Below are 26,032 nucleotides of genomic sequence, written 5' to 3'. Positions count from 1 at the left end.
CTTTTATTTTCTTCTTTTTATGGCCACACTGGCCGCATACAGAGGTTCCTGGGCTAGGTGTCAGATTGGAGCTGCAGGGTTAGACCACAGCCACAGAAACCCTGGATCCAAGCAGCATCTGGGACCTACAATGCAGCTTGTGGCCACACTGGATCCTTAACTTACTGAGCAAGGCCAGGGATTGAACTTGCATCCTCAGAGAGACAACAGTGGATCCTTAACCCACTGAACCACAATGAGAACTCCTATTTTCTTCATTTTATATAGTCTGTACTTTACTTATTATTTGTCCTCTCTACCAGAATGTCAGCTCCATGGATTTTGGTCGATTTTTTGATTACTGTTATATTCCTGTGACCTGAAACTGGCATATAGCAGGAACTTAATTAGCATTTGTTAAATGTGTGAACAAAACATGCAGTGGCATCAAGTCTGCTACAGACATCTTTAAGTCCCTATAAATTTTAACTCTCAAAATTAATAATGAATATATATATAGTGAGAGCAATTTCAAACATCTCTTCTAAGTTCTGCTGGACACTCAGAACACAAAGCTCCACTGCCCAAGGCCAAAGCCTACAGAGCTGGCCTAGCCTCCAAGTGGACTCACTGGGGAAACCATGAGACAGAAGAGGGTCTCTGGACTTAGGCTAGGAGACTCCTTGTGTTTCACCACCATGTATTCTAAAGTGTCCATTGGCCAGTATGTTTTAACTAAGGCATATTTGAAAGTGGAATTCTGACTAGGAACCACAAGGTTGCGGGTTTGATCCCTGGCCTTATTCAGTGAGTTAAGGATCTGGCGTTGCCATGAGCTGTGGTGTAGGTCGCAAATGCAGCTCAGATCTGGCATTGCTGTGGCTCTCTGATTAGACCCCTAGCCTGGAAACCTCCATATGCTGTGGGTGCGGCCCTAAAAAAAGACAAAAGACCAAAAAAAAAAAAAAAAAAAAGTGGATTTCCCTCTAGCCCATGTTTTATCTGTATGTCTGGAGAATTTTTAAAAGGTGTCTGAGTAATTATTGCAGAATTTCATCTACTTAACACAGAGTCTAGGTGATCACAGCAAACCTGAGCCTACAATATAGCTCCCCAAAAACTTTAAATTTCAATAAATGAAGAGTTAGGCATTTTAGAATTTCAATTCTATTCCACAAATACTGAGTACCTATTACATGGAAGGTATTAAGTGTTGGGGGACGAAGGGACAAATCAGGCAAGTGCTTGCTTGTGGTGCCCTCTGCTGCATAAGAAGACAAACTTATCAACAAATAATGCAATGTCACAGAGACAAAAGATATACATCTAAGGATGGAGGTAAAGTGGGGTTCAGACACACAAGGAGAAGACATCTGAACTAGTTTCTCAAAGATGGAATTAAGCTTGTTGGGAAGGAAAGAAGGAACGCGTAGGATGAAGGAAGGAGAGGACATGTCAGGAAAAGGCCAGGCTTGAAGCCTCTTGGGGAGTCTGAGCACTGGACAGTGGTCTTAACTGCACCGTCGGGGGAGTGAAGCAAGGACGGAGATGTGGCTTTCGGGAAATCACGGAGGGGCTCCGATGCTGTGCTAACACACCTGACCTTTATTTGTATTTGTTGCGATCCACTGAAGGGTCCGAAGAGAAGAGGCGTAATGACGCCTGGCTTTAAGAATGACTTTTGGGAGTTCCCGTCGTGGCGCAGTGGTTAACGAATCTGACTAGGAACCATGAGGTTGCGGGTTCGATCTCTGCCCTTGGTCAGTGGGTTAAGGATCCGGCGTTGCCGTGAGCTGTGGTGTAGGTTGCAGACGCGGCTCGGATCCTGTGTTGCTGTGGCTCTGGCGTAGGCCGGTGGCTACAGCTCCGATTCGACCCATAGCCTGGGAACCTCCATGTGCCGCGGGAGTGGCCCAAAGAAATAGCAACAACAAAAGACAAAAAAAAAAAAAAAAAAAAAAAAAAAAAAAAGAATGACTTTTGGAGGCAGTGTGGATCATTACTGTGACACAGCGGAAGCCGGAAACCAGTTAAAGAGGCTGTTGTCATAGTTCTGGTGAAAGACCATGAAGAGTGAATTAAGGAAGTAGCAAAGGGAGTAGGGAGAAAAGAATGGATTTAGAAAGTAATTTGAAGGGACAAGGGACAGGGCAGAAGAGCTGACTGTTGGTGGAAAGGAGAGGGCACAGTGAAACCATATCTGGTTCTGGCTGGGGGACCAGTGTGTGAATCAGGAATAAAGGAGGCAGAAAAGATTTAAGGGCTGAAAGGATGAGGAGTTGATCTGGCTGATCTTACAAAGAACCCAAGTAGCACGGCATGATTCTCTATGACACCTAAACTGCTCACAATTATCCCGTTATTTCCATGAACAAGGTGATTTTTTTTTTTCTCTCAGCTTTTGGAATACAAAAATAACAATGACAAAATCCTCATTACTTCTGCTTCTCTTAGATCAAAAGAACTGAACACGGATATTGATAAAAAGGATAAAGCACAATTGACTCCCATTTTGGTTAAAAACTTAGGAAAGGATGTGAGAGTAATTCTGTTTATCATGTAAAGGGTTCCCTGAATCAGCAAATCAATATAAAATTCTTATGAATATATCCTTTTATGAAAAAAAATATATATTCTTTTCATGCAGTATTCTCCAGAACTCAACACCACCAAATAAAGTGACAATCTTCCATTTGGAGTAGTTTCACTGTGAGTCTCCCTACATAAACTGTACATAAAATCCCAAGAAATGATCCAGTGTCTTTTGTGCTGCTAGAAATTAACTGTATTGAGTTGCAAGTATTTAATGACATTTTTGCTATTTATTTATAAATTAATCTTGGTTAATCTGGAGTCAGTATTTCAGTCTGGCCTCTGAATTCTATTCTTATTTTTTTCATGTCAGTGCTTCTTGTTGATTTCACCCTGAGACTTGGCTTCCTCCCACCCCCTCCCGTTTAGCAAACCATTTGATTTATACAAGGGTGAAGTCTTTGCAAGTTAGAAGTTATTTTTAGCTATGTATAAAACATTCAAGAAGAGAGAAAAATAGGTTGAAGTTCAGAAAACAATAAAAGGCTTTGCCCATAAACCATAACTTGTCAGGGTTGCAGTGAGGCAAAATACTGCTTCTGTCCTTGTGGCTCTGTAACTGCAATCTTTTCAAATAATTTGGGGCACATTCAAAGTAATTTACTCAAGTGTTTATAAAGGCATAGGATTTTATTAATAGATAAGAAAAATAGTTTTCAGCCAATGTTAGGATGCTCTATTTGCACACAGGTTGCTGTTGGTATTGATTATTCCCATTGTGAATCTTAACTTTAAGAAGCAATTCCTAGAGTTCCCGTTGTAGCCCAGTGGTTAACGAATCCGACTAGGAACCATGAGGTTGCAGTTTTGATCCCTGGCCTCGCTCAGTAGTTAAGGATCTGGCATTGCCGTTAGCTGTGGTGTAGGTCGCAGTTGTGGCTCGGATCCTGTGTGGCTCTGGCGTAGGCCGGCAGCTATAGCTCCGATTCAACCCCTAGCCTGGGAACCTCCATATGCCGTGAGTGCAGCCCTAGATAAAAAAGAAAAAGAAAAAAAAAACAAAGAAGGAGGAGGAGCAATTCCTGTAGTGCCAGGTAAGAGTGCTGTTCTCAGGCAGTTCAAAACCCATTCCTGCACCTCTGCTGGGCAAATTTCTTATCTTCTCTGTGCCCCAGGGTCCTCACTGATAACATGAGGATAATTCTAGAATTGATTCCATGAGGTTTTCGAGGATCAAATGAGTTAATACACAGATTGCTTAGTGCTTGGCATATAGTCAGTATTCTCAAATTATCATTAATATTATATTAAGGATATTCTAAAGGAGATGGGAAAAATCCAAATAACTCTACAAAGAAATGGAGAAGTGGTGTTACTCTAAAAACAAAAAGGAAAGGAGGAGATGACAAAGTGGTGGAGGAATAGGATGTGGAGCTCACCTCCCCACATAAAGACATCAAAAACTCATCTACATATGGAGTAATTCTCACTGAAAATGACCTGGAGACTGGCAGAAAGACTCTTAAGACTGCCAAAGTTATAAGAAAGAATCACAAAGAATCAAGTAGGAAAGAAGAGAAGTGGTCAGGTTGGGACCTGTGCCCCCTAGGAGGGGACACAGAAGAAAAAGAGATTACACAAAGATCCACTCTAGGAAGTGGGCCATTCAAGACACATACTGGGCACCCCAGCCTGAGGTGTGACAGCAGCAAGATGAGTCCCCTTAGCTGGTTTGAAAACAAGTGGGACTAACAGGAGGGCTGAAAGGAACCTAGGCTCTGCTTGTGAAGAGTGTGCACATGCTCGCTTTCTCCTAGGAACTAGACAGAGGAAGACGACTGAAACTGTCTGGGCCTTGGCCCATTTCCCATGACTGCCCTAGCACATGCCACAGTCTGAGCTGAGCACCAGTTCTGGCCCCTCTTGCTCCACTGCACAGCTCCACAATAAGCAGAGGGCTGTAGTGGCTGAGAGGAGTGTAAGTTGTGAGCAAAGCTGGCTCCCAAATGCATCTGATGGAAGCAAGTATTACACACACTTATAGAGGGAATGGAGCCAGCTTAGACTTGACCCTCAGGGCTTCTGCTCCAGCAACTTGGGACCTGCCTCTGCCCATAATAGGGTTTTGCCGGCCACTGAGCAGAGAAGAAATCCCAGCTTACGCTTGGCTCTGGCTCTAGCACCTCCAACTCAGCCTCACCTCCTACAAAGGCGAAAGCTGCCAAGGCACCATAAGGGAAGATGTGACTCATGCTTACGTTAGATCCAGCTCTTCTATTAAAATCAGTGGGCACTAACAAATTGTATAGGGATCCTCCCACAAAAGGGCAGAATAGGTAACTGTTTCACCTAATATCACAGAGACAGAGAAAGTTAAACAAAATGAGAAGACAGGAAAAATTTGTTTCAAATGAAAAAACAAGAGAAAAACCCCTGGAGAAACAAGCAATTAAACAAGTAAATCATTTACCAGATAAAGAGTTCAAAGCTTTAGTAATAAGAATGCTGAGTTAGGAGTTACCATTGTGGCTCAGTGGTTAACGAACCCAAGTAGCATTCATGAGGACGCAGGTTCAATCCCTGGCCTCACTCAGTAGGTTAAGGATCCAGTGTTGCCATGAGCTGTGGTGTAGGTTGCACATGTGGCTCAGATCCCATGTTGCTGTGGCTGTTGCGTCGGCCAGTGGCTACAGCTCTGATTCAACCTCTAGCCTGGGAACCTCCATATGCCACAGGTGTGGCCCTAAAAAAAAATAAAAGACCAAAAAAAAAGAATGCTGAGTTATGAAAAATAGTAGATGAACACAGTGAGAATTTTAACAAGGAACTAGAACATATAAAAAAGAACCAGTCAGAACTGAAGAACACATTAGCTAAAATGAAAAACACACTACAAGGAATTAATAACAGACTAAGTGATACAGAAGAAAAAATGTGACCTAGAATAATGGAAATTACCCAATAAGAACAAAAAGAAAAACACATTTTAAAAATAAGAGCAGTTTAACAGACTTAAGACAACATCAAGTGTAGCAACACTCATATTATAGGGGCCTCATATCAGACAACACAGACTTTAAAACAAAAGTCTATAACAAAAGTCAAGTCTCTCTGACTTTATAATTATTATAGACTTTGTTTTAAAAGGGATCAATACAAGAAGAGGATATTATACCCATCATCATGTACATACATAAGATGAGAGCATGAAAATATATAAAGCAGGAGTTCCTGTCATGGCGCAGTGGTTAACGAATCCGACTAGGAACCATGAGGTTGCGGGTTCGGTCCCTGCCCTTGCTCAGTGGGTTAACGATCTGGCGTTGCCGTGAGCTGTGGTGTAGGTTGCAGATGCGGCTCGGATCCTGCGTTGCTGTGGCTCTGGTGTAGGCCAGTGGCCACAGCTCCAATTTGACCCCTAGCCTGGGAACCTCCATATGCTGCGGGAGTGGCCCAAGAAATAGCAAAAAGACAAAAAAAAAAAAAATATATATATATATATATATAAAGCAAACACTAAGACATAAAGGGAGAAATTAATAACATAGTTATTGCGGGAGATTTTAACACACCACTTACATCAATGAACAGATCATCCAGACAGAAAATCAATAAAGAAATAGTCATCCTAAATGACCAGCTAGACTTCATAGGTATCTATGAGCCATTCCATACAAAAACAGCAGAATACACATTTTCAAATGCTCATGGATGGTCTCTAGGAAAGATCACATTCTAGGCCATATAACAAGTCCCAGCAAATCTAAGAAGATAGAAATTATATTGAGCATTTTTTCTGACCATGACAATATAAAACTAGAAATTATAGGAATTAAAATGGGAAAAACAAAAACTCATGGAAACTAAACAACATACTGCTAAAATACAATAGGGCAATGAAAAAAACCACAGAGGAAATCAGAAAATACCTTAAGAAAAATGAAAATAAAACTTCCAAAACAACTTTCCAAAATCTATGGGATATGGTGAAAGCAGTTCTAAGGAGGAAATTTTTAACAATGAAGGCCTTCCTCAAAAAAACAAGAAAAATCTCAAATAAACAACCCAGTCAACCATCTAAGGAATTAGAGAAAGAAGAATAAATAAAGCTCAAAGTCAGCAAGAAGGATATACTAAAGACTATAAAAAGTAACTTTAAAAAAAATACATATAGATTAAAAAATAGAAAAGATAAATGAAACTAAGAATTGTTTTTTGAAAAGATAAACAAAATGGATAAAACTTTAGCCAGGCTCATCAAGAAGAGGGAGGCCTTCCCCCCCCCCCAAAAAAAAAGAGAGAGAGAAGAAATAACAACCTATACCACAGAGATACAAAAAAATCATAAAATAATACTGCAGTTATATCAACACTGTACAACCCAGAAGAAATAGATAAATTTCCAAAAATACACAATGTTCCAAGAATCTACTAGGAAGAAAAGTCCAATCACTAGTAGTAAAACTGAATTTGTGGAAAAAAAAAAAAAATTCACAACAAACAAAAGTCCAGGACCAGAAGGCTTCACAGGGGAATTCTAACAAAGATATAAAGAAGGGTTAATATCTAAAATTCTCAGACTATGCCAAAAATTTGAAGAGCTGAGAACACTCCCAAATTCATCCTATGAGGCCACCATGACCTTATCCTCAAAACCAGACAAAAACACTACAAAAAGAAAATTACAGGTCAATACCTCTGATGAATATAGTGTTAGCAGACTCAATTCAACAATACACATCAAGAACCATACACCACAATGAAGTAGGATCTATTTCAGTGATGTAAGGATGACTCAATATCTGAAAATCAATGTGATACACATTAGAAAAAGGAAGGATAAAAAAATCACATGATCATCTCAGGGAAAAAGGATTTGACAAAATTCAACATTCACTCATGATAAAAACTCTCAACGTTGGTACAGAGGAAACATATCTAAACATAATAAAGTCCATTTATGACAAAACCAAAACTAACATCATACTCAAGAGTGAAAAGCTGAATTCTTTTCCCCTAAAATCAAGAATTAGATACAGATGCCCACTCTTGCCACAGTATTTAACATGGTATTGCAAATCCTAGCCACAGGAATCAGACAAAAAAGAAATAAAAGGCATTCAAATTGGAGGGGAAGAAATAAACTGACACTATTTGAACATGACATAATACTAAATATAGCAAATCCTAAAAGTCTCCACCAAAAAGAAAACTATCAGAACTATTAAATGAATTAGGTAAGGTGCAGGGTTCAAGATAATATACAGATATCCATTGCTTTTGTATGCATTAGTAATGAATTATCAGAGAAAGCAAGAAAATAATGCCATTTACAATCACGTGAAAAAAGAGTAAAACACAGGAGTTCCTCCTGTGGCACAGTGAGTGAGTTAAGGATTGGGCATTGTCTCTGCAGTGTCATGGGTCACTGCTGTGGTGCGATTTCAATCCTGGGACTGGTACAGTGGGTTAGGGATCCAGAGTTGCTGCAGCTGTGGCATATGTCACAGCTGCAGCTCAGATTCAATCCCTGGCCCGGGAACTTCCATATTCCATGGGGGTAGTCAAAAAAAAAAAAAAAAAAAATGTAAAATACATAGGAATAAATTTAAACAAGAAAGTGAAATATCTATACCCTGAAATCTGTAAGATTCTGATGAAGAAAATTGAAGATGATACAAATAAAGGGAAAAATATCCCATTTTCAGGGATGGCAGAGTATTGCTAAAATGTCCATACTGCTCAAAACAAACTAGAGATTTAATGCAATCCCAATCAAAACACTCCTAATATTTTTTCACAGAACTAGAATAATCCTAAATGTTTCAGGAAATCCCAAGAGACCCCAAATAGCCAAAACAATCTTGACAAAAAATATCAAATCTGAAGTTATCATGTTCCCCGACTTCAGACTATCTTACAAAGTTACCGTAATCAAAACCATATGGGACTGACACAAAAACAGACACATGGATAAATGTAACAGAATAAAGAAACCACTAATAAACCCACACTCCTGTGGTCAATTAATCTAGGACAAAGATGGCAAAGATATACAATGGAGTAAAGACAGTATCTTTAATAAGTGGTGCTGGAAAAAACAGACGGCTATTTGTAAAAGAATGAAATTGCAATATTTTCTTATACTATACACAAAGAATAAACTCAAGATGAATTAAAAACCAAAATGTAAGACTGGAACCCCCAACGTCCTAGAAGAAAACATAGGCAGAAGGCTAATGTAAATCACAGCATTATTTTTGTGATCTGTCTCCAAAGGCAAAGGAAACAAAAGCAAAAATCAACAAATGGGACCTAATTAAATTTATAAGTTTTTGCAGAGCGAGGGAAAACACTGACAAAAACAAAAAGACAACCTATTGAATGTCAGAAAATATTTGTAAATGATATGACCCATGAGCAGTTAATAGCCAAAAACAGCTCATACAACTCAAAATCAATAAACAAACAACCCTGAGTTCCTTGGTGGCCTAGCAGGTTGAGGATCCAGCTTTGTCACTGCTATGGTACAGGTTTGGTCCCTGGCCTGGGAATTTCTTCATGCTATTGGCATGGGCTCCCAAACTCTCAAAAAAAAAAAAAAAAAAAAAAGCCAATTGAAAAGGGGCAGAATACATGTTTTTCTAAAAAAGATATACAGATGGCCAACAGGCACATGAAAAGATACTCAACATCACTAAACATCAGAGAAATGTGAATCAAAACCACAATGAAATAGCACCTCATACCTGCCAGATGGCCATCATCAAAGCCAACAAATAACAAAAGTTGGCATGGATGTAGAAAAAAGGGACCCCTCTGTTGATGGGAATGTGAAGTGATGCAACCACTAAGGATAAGAGCATGACCATTTCTCAAAAAACTAAAAGCAGAATTTCCATATGATCCAACAATTCCACTCCCAGGTATAGATTCAAAGAAAACAAAAATACTAACTTGAAAAGACAATGCACCTCAATGCTCAAAGCAACATTTTTTTTTTTTTTTTCTTTTTAGGGCCGCACCCATGGCATACGGAAATTCCCAGAGCCAGGGATTGAATGGGAGCTACAACTGTAGGCCCATGCCACAGCCACAGCCACACTGGATCCAAGCCACATCAGCGATCTACACTGCAGCTTATGGTAATGCTGGATCCTTAATCCACTGAATGAGACCAGGAATCAGACCTGGATCCTCATGGATACTAGTCGGGTTCTCAACCCACTGAACCACAACAGGAACTCCAAAGCAGCAATTATTCACAATAGCCAAGACATGGAAGCAACCTAAGTGTTTCACAACAGATAAATGGATAAAGAAGACACAGAGTGTGCAGGTATACGTATTTTATATATATGTACACACACATACAATAAAATAATACACATAACAAATTATGAAATTTTGCCACTTTCAACAACACGAACTTAATGGGTATTATGCTTAGCAAAAGAGACTGGAGAAAGACAAATACTGTATGTTATCACTTCTATGTAGAATCTAAAAAATAAACAAATGAATACAACAAAACAGAAACTGACTCACAGATATAGAGAAGAAAGTAGTTGCTGGCGGGGAGATACAAATGGCTATGCATAAAATAAATAAGATACAAAGATAAACATCACAGGGAAATAGAGCCAGTATTTTATAAAATATAATACTTTATATATTATTAAACTAATATTGTAGATCAACTATATTTCAATAAAAATGTTTTAAAAAATAAAACAGTATTTTGATATCTGAATTCCTTTAACCCTCAATTGATGTTTCTTTTGAAACAAAGTCAACTCACCATTACATCAAATCTCTTTAAGTTGCCCAATCTAGTTTGTATTCTAAGCCTAAACACATATTTCTATTTAAACTCTTTAAATCCATAATTCTAGAGATGTCCTTGGTATGTACGTGCTTTAGTGATATTATAACATGAGATTTTAATCAGTCTAAATAAATATTATTTTCTGATTCTTTTAGGTTATAAATAAACCATCACACTACATTAACTCTTTAGGAGTGTAAGTAGTCCCCCCCCCCTCCCGCTTTGGTCATGCCTCCAGGCCAGGGATGGAATCTGAGCCAAAGAAGTGAAAACACCAGATCCTTAACCACTAGGCCAAACAGAGAACTCCAGAATAGATTTTTAGTAAATGTTATCAAGATTAATTTGAGAAACATTAATTATTGTACTTGGTAATAATAAGGCATAAAAGGCAATTTATTTGTTACTATTACTTTTACCTAGAGCATGGACATTTTTATAGCTTTTATTTTACCTTTGTGTTTTCCAGTTCCCCCACTACTTCAAGGGAGCCATCATCACCCGTTCTCTTAATGAAATCGGTCTCCACTCCACTCTCATACAATGGCACACCTGTCATTAGACTTATTAACACCTTTACCCAAGTCCTCAAGAGATGCAATTTCTTTCTTGCCACCTTCCCTCTCCCCATTGCCCCCAACTGCAGGAGTGAGTATCCCAAGTTCTTCCTTTTGCTTCTCATTCTCTTCACATGGAAAAGATTGTGGGGCAGATGGACAGCTTTAACAGGAAAGAAGTAGAAATTATGGTACATAATTCATCCTTTTGGAGCAGGGCAAATAGGGCTTCAACCTGGAGGTGGAAAGGGCACCCTGTAGTCTCGAACGTGAATCATGACTGCTGGGGGAGGTTATTGAGAGGACAAGACCGCAGCTTGACCTGTGAGCTGGACCTGGGCAACTGGAGGTCCTTCATACCCTTCCATGTCTCTGGAATGTATGCTTGTCTTGCCCCTGTCATCCTAGAAGCTGCCCAAAGATGCAGCCTTGAGATAGTAATGTGATGTTGAGACCATCTTGACAGTATACATGACAGAACTCACTCAAGACCTCTATATATATATATATATTTTTTTTTTTTTTGTCTTTTTGCTATTTCTTGGGCCGCTCCCGCGGCATATGGAGGCTCCCAGGCTAGAGGTCCAATCGGAGCTGTAGCCACTGGCCTACGCCAGAGCCACAGCAACGCGGGATCCGAGCCGCGTCTGCAACCTACACCACAGCTCCCGGCAACGCCGGATCGTTAACCCACTGAGCAAGGGCAGGGACCGAACCCGCAACCTCATGGTTCCTAGTCGGATTCGTTAACCACTGCGCCATGACGGGAACTCCAAGACTTCTATATTAATTTTTAAGATTCAAGAGGAGGATGCAGAGATCTACTCATCTTGGAGCCATCCTAGACAAGCCTTGTGTGTAAGTTTCCTTGCCTACTGAAACTGCCACCTACCAATGTGGAGTGGTCTGCCTTTCTTGGGTCTCTCCCTGCCCTCTCGTAATTGGGGTCAGTTTCAGATTTCACCCAGAAAGCTTCTGAGGAGGTTGAAAACTAATAATGACCTTGTCTATGGAGAGTTCAAAAGCAGAGTTATTTTCCCTGTGCTGAAATTTAGAGGACAGAAAGGGGGGTGAGAGGGATGGAGCACGCTGGCCATGGGTGAGGAGGAGGAATACAGTAAGCATTTCAGGCACCTAGCTGGGGAACTTTATGTACATCAGCTCTGTTCCTCCTTCTGTTCCTGTGAGGGAGGTTTTCAGATGAGAAGAATGATGCTCATGAAGAACTAGCACAGGCTTACAAAGCTCATAAAGGAGTGACCCTAAATCTGAATTCAGGACTGCCTGTGCTCTGGCTTTCTTTTGTCTACTAAGCAAAGAACTGCAGGGAGACAACTACAGTGCCATAGACTCGAGGACAGAATGGGCTCCAGACCATATGATGGTGGCTGGAAGAAACTGGGACACCAAAAAATACCTTAGCTATTTTGTTTCAGCGCAGGGGCTTGGACTAGCCTCTGGCTTATGTTCTCCAGGGAGGCAGTGAGATCCCCAGGAGAGACAGAGGATCCACCCTGTTTTCACCACTACTCTGCACCCTCCCCTCATTTTTTCTAGTGCAACACCTGTGGCATATGGAAATTCCTAGGCTAGGGGTCAGATCAGAGTTGCAGCTGCCAGCCTATGCCACAGACAGCCATGCAGGATTTGAGGTGCATCTGCAACTTAAACCACAACTCAAGCCAATATCAGATCCCTAACCCACTGAGCGAGGGCAGGGACTGAACTCTCATCCTCATGCATACTAGTCGGGTTCGTTTCTGCTGAGTCACAATGGGAACTCCTACTCTGCCTTCCTTAAATGACCAACTCACATTTACCTTCAGAGCTAACACTAGGACTAGGTGTATTTTGAATTTCAGGAGATCAGGAAAACCTCCATCCTCTCCAAAACTGTCCCCCAAATTTTTGGCAGTGACGTGAAATGTACTTAAGAAGGGGCAATTCTTAATCCCACCATTAGAAGATCCTCTTTACATGCAAATGACCTGAAGAAATAACATCTTAAAACAATATGAAGTATTATAAAATATGGCACATAAATGACTAAGAGAAAATCCTTTTCAATTTAAATAAAGTCCAAAGGTATGAGGATTTCAAACTGAGATTCGAGTATCCAGCAGTATGTAAAATTTTCCAAGGGGCACACAAACAAAAATGTATTGAAGGGCATCAGTATTTGCATCTTGAATGCCCCTACGCGCTTCATCCTAAAACTAATTGTCTTGAGATCCTGCTATCTACTTTCCATAACAAAGGCATCTCTAATATCCTATGGTATGTTGTGAGAATGTAAAAAAAACCCAAGGGGCCAAACAAGTGAATAATTGGAAATATTAGCGTGGCAGTTGAGAATAAGAACTGTAATGATAGGGTAACAACCCTCTTGAAAATCAGTGGTTTATGATTCTTTGCTTTCATCAAAATTGAAGGAGGACCTAATATGCCAGCTGATGGGTCACTGAACATAAATTTTGATGATAGAGCACTATGATTTTAGTGTATAATTCAGAAAATGTGCACAGAGTTAGGGGACCTTGTTACAATATAACTCCATGTGTTCCTGTTTACTTATTTATGGATGAGAAGAATCTCAGTATTTGAATCTATTATAAACGACAGACAGAAATAAAATTGATGTTATCCAGTCTCATTTCAGTAGACAGTAACATTCAAACAGGGCTAAATGAGCTAACTGGGGAAGAGGACTGCCTCATTTCTCCTGTTCCAAGATGTGATTCCAATAAAAAGTCAGTATCTATACTAAATATATATCAAAATTTGCAGTATCATTTGCGTTCTTTGGACAAATCACGTACTAATCTTAATGAATGTACTGACAACTTAACCCCCCAAAAATCTAACATAGATTTCCATGGTCTATTAAAGAAATAAAATTTGTATGAATATTTTGTTATAGAGTATGGAATGGTGATCAATAAAAACTTCTACATCAAACATTTTAGGGCAAAAAAAAAATCTATGGAGGAAGTGACATAGAAATACAAGACAGAAAAAGAGACCCTGTAAATATTCCTTCTGTTAAAGAATTTGTTCTTACATTTTGTCAGCAGATGATTTGGGGTAAGAAGTTATTATGGCATTTGGTGTTTGCATTCCACTGGATCAGCTTAAGACACTTAACCACTGTACTGAAAAACACCAGGTGTTTATAACATACCCAGACACAGTATCTTTTCCTATTTTATGAACATTTAGATGCCAACTTAAAAATGGGGAGATATAATAGACAATATTATCTCTCCAGCTATTTTTATTTATTTAGGTCTTTTAGGAATATGCTAGCAAAAATTTGAAGATTACTGCACTAGTGCATGTGAAGATGGTGATTCTGTTGTCAAGAAAGAAACTCTTATCAGGGGAGACTGAGAGAGGCTGAGAATTAGGAAGACCACAGAACAGGATAATAGAAGTGGGAGTTGGGGACCAGTAAATGGAACACTCTGCACATTTCTCCTGGGTGCTTCTGCAATTATATGTATGGCTTCACATTTACATAAGGCCAATGAGATCTTACTAAAAGACACTTGAGTTTCAAATTCAAAGGGCTAAAGTTAAGACCCAGATGTTCCATCCATTGTTCAACTTTAAGCAAGTCACTTAATATTATTAAACCTTCTTTTTCTATCTCTACATATTAATATCTGTCCTGATTCCTTCAAAAAGGCCCTGTGAGATATGAAAATTGCATGACAGCACTTTTGATTACTGCTATATGACTTTAAGCTGGCATTACTATTATTTTTCTACAGAATAATTTACTTCAGTTACAACTAAGTTACAACTTTTAGTCTTTTCTAGTTAAATGGCTTCTATAAACAACGATTTCAGGAAAGAATAAATTATATCCGCTATCCATGAAAATATTTTTAATGGTCACATTTTTATCTAATAGCATTCCATAAAATTCTGTCCTAAAGACACCTATTTGCATATATCCAGATTCACATGCGTTAAATCTAAATTACCACTCTGTGGTTTGTTATTTTAGGCAACATGGTCCATGGCAAGAATGCTGAGCCACGTGATACACTCCTATGAAGAGCAATCTTTACATTGTGAGAACTTGTTCAACATTCAATCAAGGATAGACAAATGAAAATAAGGTCATCTTACTCTAGCTGAAAAGTATGAGCAAATAGGAAGAAGAGAGTGTATCCAGAAGGCACAAACTCGAAGGGAGAGGCACCACTCCCAAGATCATTCTCTTCTCTGCCTTGCTGAGACCTGCACTCAGATTTGTGCTTGCTGGTCACTTCTTCCACCTCTTAGGCTTTCTGAAGCCCTAGGTCATCAACAAGTTACTCAATACTTTTGTCATCATCCTTACGCTCAGCCGATACCACACGTGTTTAACAGACCAATTACTCCAAACTCCTCTCAAAGCTCTTCCTTTATCGTGTTAAGTCAAACACAAACACACGTTATCTCCTCCATCCTCCAAACAAACCACCAACAAAATTACTCAGGACAAGCCTGTCCCTTCTCATCTTTGCTTCCACATTCTCCTCCCTTTAATGGCTAAACTGCTTGAAAGAGCTGAATATTCAGTTTCCAACTATTCACCTGCCCAGTCACTCCTCAATTTACTGCTGTCTGGATTCACACTCACCACTCAACCCTGACTTTCAAAGGTGACCGGCCCATGGGCATCTTGTCTCCCTCTGCTATTTTCTTGCCACCTGGCTCTGTTCTTTCTCAGACTTCCTCATTGGTCCCTTTATTTCATTCACTATGTTTATGTAGTTCTCCTCAGGGAGCTCTCTTTTTCTCCCCTTTTCATTTTATAGCAGTGGTTCTCAACTTTGGTGAGAACCCCCAGCATCACTAGGGGAGCTGTGATGACCTGCCTGTGCCTGTAGAGGGTCTGATTTCACTGGGCTGACAAAGGGCCTGGGCTTTGGCATTTTTAAAACTCTTCAGGTGATGCTGAAGTGTGGCTCGGTTTTCAAACAACTGGCCTCTATGCACTGGCTGGGTGATACCCTCTCATGGCTCCTAACTCAAAAATCATTAATTTTAGTCCTAAATTCTGTTAAGTTCCACTCACATTTCCATTTACTTTCTAGGTAATTCCATCTGAATGCTCAACAAATATGAGAAGCCTATGGTGCTGAATTGATCTCAATCTCTCCCCACGTTGGTCCTCTCTCTGAAAATTTGGTCATAATTAGTGGAGTCATTATGCTCCTATTCGTGAACTTAAAGCTTGGAATAATCCTCACAGCTGTCTCAACATCATTCCATTAAGTTACAGATTCTACCTCAAGTGCTTCTCAAACCTGGGCCCACCTCCCTAGCCCTACTTTTCTTAAGTATTGTGATACTATTTTAACCCCAATAATTCTAAAATATAAATCTTAAGCACATATCGGCAAAAAATTGTGTCACTGTCTCTAGGTTGAAATTCAAACTTCACAGTGTGCCACACAAAACCTTTTGCAAGCTGTCCCCAGTTACTGCTGTAGCTTTGAGACAGGCTCGAACTGGGACCCGTTACTGGAGTGCTGGCACCTCAACAAATGTCTCAAGCAACAGAATACAAAGAAATTATAAGGGACTAAAAATAACTGCATACATGCCCCAGCTATAGTATATTATAAAATACAAAAACCAACTTCTACTTCCCAGGTACCATGAGCAAAAGCAGGGTACAACTGAGCATGATCCCAGGGCAAAGGACCACCAAGAGAATGGGCAAAGCACCTAAGCCATCCCTCTGGCCCTAACCCACTGATCTGCCCCCACCCTCACCCCATTTAAGGGACCAGCTCACCCTCCTTGGAGAGCAAGCAAAGACACCTGTTTCTGGTTTTTGTTTCCTTGTGCTACAAGTCCCAGTATAGCCTTCTCTGAATAGCTCCTCTGGATTCTTATCAATTTCATAATCAATATTGATTAAAGGGTCCAAGGATGCTGGTCGGTATCAGCTTCACCTTAGACACTTAATTCTAGCCTTCAGGCATGCTGAACTTTCTGAAGTTTCCTCAGCATGTGTCCACTGTTACCATGGCCACTATACCTTTGCATTGTCTGTGCACTTTACCCAGAATGCCTTTCTGCTTTTCTGCTGAGACAATTCCATTCATTCTTCAATGTTCACCTCAGAAGACACTTTCTTTCTGAAGCCTTTTTTGGCTCTGCTAAGCAGAATAAGTAGTCCTTTTATGCGCAGCTCTAGCATTCTTCTCAAACCATGTTTCATACTGTAGTATTACAATTTACTGTAGAGTTTATGGACTCCTACCATAAAAGCTCTCAAGAGCATGATTTTATACATGCATGCATTTTATTTATTTAAAATACATACTTATATATCTCATATATGATATATACACTATGATACATTTTGAACAATATATTTTGAATGCCCACAGTATCAAGCATAGTGCTCTAGCAAAGATGTTAAAAAAATGTATTGATAGTTTATCCAATGAATACTTGCTCAGCATCTACTATGTGGCCTCACTATTTCTGATACTTGGAATGCATCAGTAAATCAGTCTGTCTTCAAAGTGATTCTCAAAAAGAAAAACAATGTATAAACAAACATACTGGATAATTTCAGTGGTCCTAAGCTCTAGAAAAAAACAAATCAGCATTACATAGTACTTCACATCTGGAGTAAGAAACCTTCCTGTAAAGGACTGTGTATTTAATATTTTAGGCTTTGTGGGCCAAATGGTTTCTGAACAAAAGCCATAGACAGTATGCAAGTGAATGAGCAAGACTGTGTTCCAATAAAACTTTGTTTACAAAAACAGGAGGTGGGCCACATTTGGCCTGTAGGCTATAGTTTGCTGAGTCTTGCTTTCAATGACAGGAATGGCTACTCTGAAGAAGTGATAACACACTAGGAAATCAATACCTATATAGAGCCAATCCTGAGGCAGAATATTCCAGGAACAGGGAAGAGTACTTGTTTGAGACGCACAGAAATAAAACCTTCATGACGAAGTGTGGTGAAAGAATGAATGAAGAACAGAGACATAGATGAATGAAGTTTCACCCATATGAAAAATACAAACTATTACCATAAACAATAAGGTTTTAAATAAAAATAAGCACTCTCTCAACTGACAGAGGTTGCCGCATTCAAAGAGAGGAAACTAAGATATGATTGCATAGGAAAATACAAGACAGTAGGATCTACTCAAAGTTAGTTCTGTGAATATCCCTGCACCAAGCACCACTGCAGGTGGTAGAAATTAGGCAGAAATGTTTAATAACTATGACTTCTCAAGTTTCAGACGACTTCATAATTTTGAATTCATTCTTAGCAATATATATATATAGATTTCTAGAAGCTGAAATACTCAGATGACTTGTAAGTACTAAGCACTTTTTATTGTAAAACTAAGAGCAGTTTTGTGATAGACAAAAAAGTGACCTATGAACCTACAGTATATACCAATTAATTTCATTTTAGAAAAATATTCTGGAAAAGTTCTTAAACAGAAAATAAAACATGTTTAAAAAATCATTGGGATATTCTTTATTAATGGAACTGAAGTTGAGTTTAATTTCTTTTACATTCTAAAATTCTAATTATTTCACGAAGTGTGTAAATAGTAACAAATCAAATAAATGTGAATACTCTACTTTTGTAGAGTCAATGAGATGATATAACACTTACAAAACAAAATATATTTCCCATATGATATCCACTTGTCTGGTTATTATATGATAAGCTCATGAAAATTGATCAAATAAGTCTATACACAACTTGTGTCACATTAAGTAAACTAAATTTTGAAGTTTCCGTCGTGGCTCAGTGGTTAACAAACCCAATTAGCATCCATGAGGATGCCGGTTTGATCCCTGGCCTTGCTCAGTGGGTTAAGGATCAAGCGTTGCCATGAGCTGTGGTGTAGGTCACAGACGTGGCTCGGATCCCCTGTTGCTGCGGCTGTGGTGTAGGTTAGCAGCTACAGCTCTGATTGGACTTCTAGCCTGGGAACCTCCATATGCCACAGCTGTGGCCCTAAAAAAACCAAAAAAAAAAAAAAAAAAAACTAAATTTTAAAAACATACAGTCAATAAATTTTTTTATAGGAAAAAACATGGACTTTAGAGGTAGCAGTGGTGCTGCATGCTGGCCCTCCCACGTGCTAAGCTGCAGCCTTGCAAGTGGGCTATAAGCTCCCAGAATTACAATCCTCACCTGTACAAGAGGAAGGACCAGCCCTCCCAGGTTTGTAAGAAGATTTAATGCAATATGGAAGGTAAGGCACTTAGAATTAGGAGGTAGTCAATAAATTCAATTTAACTGCCTCTTCTCTAAGTTTACCTCAAACAGAGCTATATCTGCTATTAATGCATTTTAAATGGTGATGACTCAGTGCTTGTCGTCAAGAAGTACATACCTCTATGTTCATAACACCAAGTGCGGAGGGGGGTGGAATGCGAGAAATCTTTCAATTTCCCACTACACAGGCCTCCTGATGTTGGTTTATGAGACTTTATTGATAAAACTCTCCTCGTGAGAAAGTTTCTCTTTATTTACAACCTCAATCTCTCCTAGTGTATGTAGCAGAAAAGATGTGGTATTTCTAGCCATCCTATAGGACTGCTTTCCAGCTCTCACTCTAAGAGGATAAACTGCTTAGAAACTCCTTCAATAGTTACGCCTTTCGGTTCTATTGATGCCTTCAGCCTGGCAGAGTTCTGAAAACCCTACTTGACGTTATTAATGGAGATGAGTGATTCCCAGTTTGATGATAAGTTTTAGGACTAGAGCACACCATATTGTGTGTTCCCAGAAAAGGCGTGTAAAACTGCCATCCCTTCCTGTGTGTGGTGTGATTTAAGGATCAACTCTTTTTACGGCTTTTACATGCATGGTTTTATAGTTTTACTGTCACTGATATTTTATAAAATTCAGAACTATTGGCTACCTAAGTGCTGTCAGGGGAAGAGAAGTTTTGAAGAAAAACGGGGAGATCATTTTTCAATGGCTCAGGCTTGCAAAACCTCTTCTTGGCAGCTCCTCCAGCATTCAACCACCTTCAGGTTTCGAAAATTCTGTTACCTCTTCCCTAAATGCTTCGTTTTTCATATTCCATTTAATTTGCAATTGATACCATCAGGAAAGACAGAAAGAGGTGGATTAAACATTCCAAATGGGGTAAATCACCCCTGTTTTTAATCCTGGCTTTCCTATACTCACCTTCTAATTAAACATCATAAAAGCTAGGCTACCTAAGACCGATTTCAAAACTTCCAATGTTAAGAGTACGTAAAGTGGGGAACCCACTTACACACAGCAATTATTTTCCAAAAATTATGTCCAGTATTTTTTCTTCATGGCTTACTTAAATTATTTAAAACATAACTATGTTCATGTTTTACTATAAAAGACCTATTTTGGTCAGAAGGATGTACTGAAAAATAAATCAACAGCCATGTCTTCTTTTTCACTGCCTGATGCCTCCGACCCCCTGGGCAAAAGGAACATATCCCAGGATGATTCATGTGTTAGGGCGTTCTAGAAATGCACTAGTATTGTAAGCACAACCATTTCCAAACATTAAATGTCTGATGTCAGTTGTTCCTTTGTTTTAAGTCAGTGAGAAAAAAGAATTTATAATTTGAAAGTCATTCTTCCTTTCTGACCATTTATAAAAGAACAGTAGAGACACATAGCACAGACATTATAAAAATGGTGATGTTTTACCTTCAGATGCCAAAAGTACATAGTTTAATATTATCAACCGTTAGGAATGTGAGCCACATTTGCTAGAGTGCATATACTATAAATTCTAAACCAAATAAAAAACTTTATCTGAAAGGCAGTTAGGATATATTTTGACTACCTTCAAGAAGGCAGATGTGCTGCTTTCCTAAGTCTCTTCCCCACACTGGCAGAATCAACACAAGGATAGAGGCACTGCCTGAATTATGAAATCATTTGGCTACAATCACCTCTCTCTAAAATCCTGCCAAGTATGCACCAAAAATACCAATAAAAACAAGAGAAGCAAAATGAATTTTTTCCATTAATCATAGAGCTCCAGAGTTATGACACATGGAGACAAAGAAACTGTAGCGAATTATAAATCCAATGGAGATTTACTTGTATTTTCAAAAACCTTCAATTTAATCCTATAGGTTGAATTTTGTGATTTCTTTCAGCATGATCTTTTACATCAATAAAGCCGCATTCTTTTTAAGAGTTTTAAATACTTCTTAAAAACCCATTTCCTTCCACAGTTCAGGGTAAATGACATATGGGCATCTTACTGATAAGGAAATGTAAAAAAGAAAAAAAAATATTTAATGGAAAAATCACTTAAATTCTTTGCAGAGATCATTTAGAAATAGACTTTGGGGAGTTCCCATCATGGTGCAGGAGAAATGAATCCAACTAGGAACTCTGAGGCGGTGGGTTCGATCCCTGGCTCAGATCTGGCGGCCTGGATCTGGCGTTGCTGTGGTGTAGGCCGGCAGCAACAGCTCCGGTTGGACCCCTGGCCTGGGAACCTCCATATGCCACCAGTGGGACCCTAAAAAGACAAAAGAAAAAAAAAATAGACTTTGGTCAGGAAAGTGCTCACAAGGAGAGGTGTTCAGACTGCCAAGTAGCTATTGGCACCCCTGGCCCTTCTGATAGATGAACTTGTTAACCATGTGATTGGCTAAGGAACTGCCTCATCATCTACGTCAATAACAAAAAGCAAAGCACCTTGCAGTTTTCTTTTCTATTCTACTCTCCTGTGAAAGACAGATGTGTTGTGTCTAATTATTCACTGATTGGTACTGGGAGAAACATTAACATAATTGGCACATTTGTTCTAATTAACAAAGGGAAACTGCCACATGCCACCCAACATGAAAAGTGAGACCAGCAACCATTAGCTAGAAAAATCCACATCAGAAAGGTTACTCTGCTCAAAACTGGGGCCCGGCAAGTCCAAACACAGAGGTTGAAAATGACACAACAGAGTTGGGAGGCAAGTGTACACCGAAGAGAATTGGAAATTCAGCCTAGGAGTGTTACACATGCAGGTACATTAATCAAACAAATGGGAAAAGCAATTATGGGGCAATTATCAAACGCATACTCAGCCAAGCCAAGCTTCTACAAGGAACAGTAGCTAGAAGCAGAGAGAAGGCCAAGTTTTACTGACTGGCTTAGAAGTGAAAAGTTTGAGGCTTTTCCTGTATTTGTTTTAACTTTACCCTTTAGAACAATGGTTTTCAACATTTGTGGCATTTTTACAATCACCTAGGGAGTTATTAAAAACCTATTAAAAACAGTGATAGCCAGGCTGCATAAAATACCTATTAGATCAGTATCTCTAGCATGGGCTTATAGCATCAGTATTTTCTAATGATTCCCAGGTGATTCCCATGCAACCTAATTTGAGAACCAGTACTGCAGCCTGGTTCTGATGTGTTAAAATGCAGATTCTGATTAATGCCAAGTGGGGTTTGAAATTCCACCTTTCTAACAGGCCCCCAGTTCAGCCCATATAGATAATCTATGCATCACACCTTGAATAGTAAAGCCTTGACAATGCTAAAAGACACTTATAGTTAATAAGCCTTTCGTAGACTTTCACAGGGTAGGATTTAGCTCAACTGCTCCAGAGTTTGAAATCCCAGATTTTCTTCTGGTGTCTCACACTGACAACAGGTGTCTTATATGACCAACCAATAAAGTCTTCATTATGTAACATAAATGAATGTTACTTACCAATGAAAGTTGTGGGTAAAAAAGCACCTTGAAAATATAAGATGCAGAGTTCCCATCATAGCTCAGTGGTTAATGAAGGCGACTAGTATCCATGAGGGCTTGGGTTCGATCCCTGGCCTCGCTCAGTGGGTTAAGGATCCAGCGTTGCTGGGAGCTGTGGTGTGGGTCGAAGACTCGGCTAGGATCCTGTGTTGCTGTGGCTGCTGTGTAGGCCGGCAGCTACAGCTCCAATTTGACCCCTAGCCTGAGAACCTCCATATGCCGTGGGTGCGGCCCCAAAAAGACCAAAAAAAAAAAAAAAAAAAAACACAAGCACCAAAAGGCCGTTAAAAAGAAAAAAAAAGTATACAAAGAAACTCCCCCTGCTGCACTCCTTCCCAGGTCCAGAGCCATCGCGGAACCGCGGAACCAAGGCTCCATAGACATTCTCTATTGTCAAAATGGATGCTACTTTGTTTAGGCAGCTATTTGCTTCTCAGATTGGCAACAGCATTAAGGCACTCATTCACTTCTGGGTGGACCATTGTCCGAAATACTTTGAACCTTTTAGTAGGTTTGTGAAAGTACTGGATTTCAAGCACGTTGAAATTATAGCTTTAGACAACCATAGAAAAAGCAAAAAAATAGACAACAGATTTTCAAAAAAGCAAGTGTTAATGAAACCACACCCCATGGAGTTAATATATAATCAGAAGCTGATAAGAGAAATCTGAGCTTTTCTTATAGGACGACAGATAAGAGAACAGCTGGTCAAAACCCCCTGGTTGGAAAACTGCCTTCACTGATAAAGTGCATTTTACTACTTCTTCCTTTCTTGGAACCCGTCTTCAATTGCGTACCTTCTCAGTTTGCACGCAGGAACCCGAAGTCACCTCCTGCCTACTGTGAGTGGCCAAGGTTGCTGGGACCGTCTAAAACTGGGTCTGGGGCCAGTTTTAGGGGACGAGTGGGCCGTTGACCTCAGAAGCTGCAAAGCTTCGTCCTCAGGTCACACTGGGCGCCTCCCCTTTGAGGATTCGGAAGCATTTGAAGGAGACGGCGCCTGCGCAGAACACCTTACCGAGCCTTTTCCCGCCTCCAATCACCTTTCTCCTGCCTAAGACCACCCTGCTTATTCCGCAAATATCCCAACCCCTTGCTAGCGGGGAGGCGGGTCCAAGACTTGTTTTCCGGTCTCCTTAAATTGGCAGGCTCTTGAATTAACTCTTCTCAGCTGCAAACCTCGGGCATCTCAGCATTTGGCTCCCTGCAAGTCCTGCGACCAGACTTGGTTCGGTACTGGAAATTGGAGTGGCATTTTGCTCAGTTGTTGCAGCTTGTGCAAAGGGAAGGAATTTGCTAAGGAAGGGATTTTGTTTCCCTGCTGGGGAAACACTCCCTTAATTGCACATATGTCTGGCTCATTGCTTTTGAGAGCTGAATGAATGCAGACCACATTATAGAGGTGAACTTGTCTTGAAATCTGAAAACCTACATTTCTAAAGCCTTAAATTTAACTTGAGAAAGAAAAAAGAAATGTTGATAATGAATTAACAGTGACAACTACCGAAAAAGCCCTAATGACTATATCTAATAATAGCTTTCCAGGGGACAAAATGGCACTGAAATGTCCTTAAAATGCTAAAATTTTCAGGGCAAAAGGACCTTAAATCAATTAGTCTGGAGATAGTTCCTAGCCGGTCTTTACTATAAACTTGCCATTCAGGTTAAATAACTCTCAGTATTTTCTCTTATTCACCAATTAAGAGTGTGGGGGACCCTTGCTAAGTCTGACCACCTTTAAAAAATACTGGGGTTTTTTTGCTTTTTTTGCTGTGACTGACATTTTTCATCCACAGTCAGTTTACCATAAATAGTGCCTCTAAGCATATGGAGAATCATTGAAAAAAATTCCAAAGCAAAAGAACTTATCTAAGAAAGAAACATTTTTTTTTCAGGAAATAAAGGCTGTGGAAATAAAAGACCCCTCTTGCCCTGTGATTATGGACACCAGCTAGGTTACTGCCTGTTTGAAGCACCACTGATACAGAGACTGTATTTGAAAACAGCTGAAGTCTACAGGCCACTGATTTTAGATTATCTAAGAAAAGCTCACTCTAGTGGGTATGCTGACTTTTGGTATGCAAGATTTTACTTTCTTCTGAAAGTGAAAATATTCCAAGTATTTTCTAGATTTTATTCCTTTAATAAAATCAAATTTAAAATCCATGTTCAGAATTTTCTAGTACCACTGGAATTAAAATACATCCTTTATTTCTCCCCCTTTATCTTTTCTGCTTCCACTCCAAGAAGGGACACCACCTCCTATCACTTAAAGTAAGGCAAGGTCTCCTAAAAGGTGTTTCGGCTTCTATTCTTATACTTCTCAAGTCTGTACTCCCTAGAGCAACAAGAATGATCTTTGAAATAAATATATATTAGGTCATGACAATCCCTTACTTATACTCTCCAATGACTCTGCATATATTCAGAAACAATTCCACACCCCTTAGCATTACACGTTTTGGTCCCCAAGCTCATCCCACCCCCTCTGACTGAAGGGCTTCCTGCCCTCCTCTTGGCTCACTGTGTCTCAGAGACACTGGCCTCCTTTTCAAGCCATAACCACATTCTAGCAGCATTCTGCTCCCCTGCCTGGAGCTTCCTGACCCAGATCTTTTCATGTCTGGCTCTTTCCTGTCATTCAGATCTCAGCTCAAATGTTACCCCTTCAGATAGATTCTCCTTGAACTTTAAAGTGACTCCTGATCCCCAACAACCATCAACCTCTCAGATATGACCTTGTTTCCTTTAATTTGCAATTATCTAACAATATCTTGCACTTTTATTTCTGTTCTTCTTTACTGTTTTGTTTTGTTACCCTTTAGGGACTTTGACCACCATGTATCTCCTGCAACTAGAAAAGTCTCCAGCACACAACCAGTGGAAATAGATATTTCTTGAATAAGTCAATTAGTGATTAAAAATAACAACTGCATTTTGTACTAGAGGGTCAAAGGAGCCACTATGTATGTGCAAAAGTCAAGCCGCAAATACATTAGAAGTCAGAAAAGATTTATCATTTCTTCCTGTTTTAAACATTGATGTTGATATTGTTTAATTTTCTTATAATTTTTAACTCAGTTCACATGAATATCCGTGCTTGTGGTGATCTCTGTGTATAACTGTTAGAGGCACGTATTGGCAGAAAAACATACGGAGTGACCGTAAGAAAGGGATGACGTCGGCACATGTTGACCAGACCAAAGCAGGCCTTGCAAGCTGACCGCGAGTCAGGGAAAGGGAACCTAATATTTGTGAAAAACCTATTTCCAAGACTGATAATCCTCTCATAAACAATACCTCTTCCTGATGCTAAGCACACACTATCCAACAGATATCACTGGGCGCTGAAAGCCTTGTCTCTCTCCAAATTAG

The 26,032-nt window shown here is 39.6% G+C and overlaps 1 protein-coding gene across 4 annotated transcripts in view; it reads right to left on the bottom strand.

Moving 5' to 3' along the window:
- UNC5C (unc-5 netrin receptor C) overlaps positions 1-26,032 on the bottom strand; it is a 381,350-nt gene that overhangs the window by 82,629 nt on the left and 272,689 nt on the right. For 2 of the 4 annotated variants that reach the window (XM_084973398.1, XM_084973399.1), the window contains exon 1: positions 23,455-23,625. The exons of the other annotated variants lie outside the window; for them this stretch is intronic. The gene's annotated coding sequence lies outside the window, so the exon portion shown is untranslated. Of the gene's footprint in view, positions 1-23,454; positions 23,626-26,032 lie in introns of those variants that run through there. 4 annotated transcript variants of the gene reach the window in all.

Source organism: Sus scrofa, chromosome 8, assembly GCF_054392235.1.
Source record: "Sus scrofa isolate SSC_HxYL_T2T_F1_AM1 chromosome 8, Sscrofa_HxYL_maternal_Yorkshire_Landrace_v2.0, whole genome shotgun sequence".
Classification (NCBI taxonomy): Eukaryota; Metazoa; Chordata; class Mammalia; order Artiodactyla; family Suidae; genus Sus; species Sus scrofa.
This window is presented reverse-complemented; position numbering and strand designations above follow the sequence as displayed.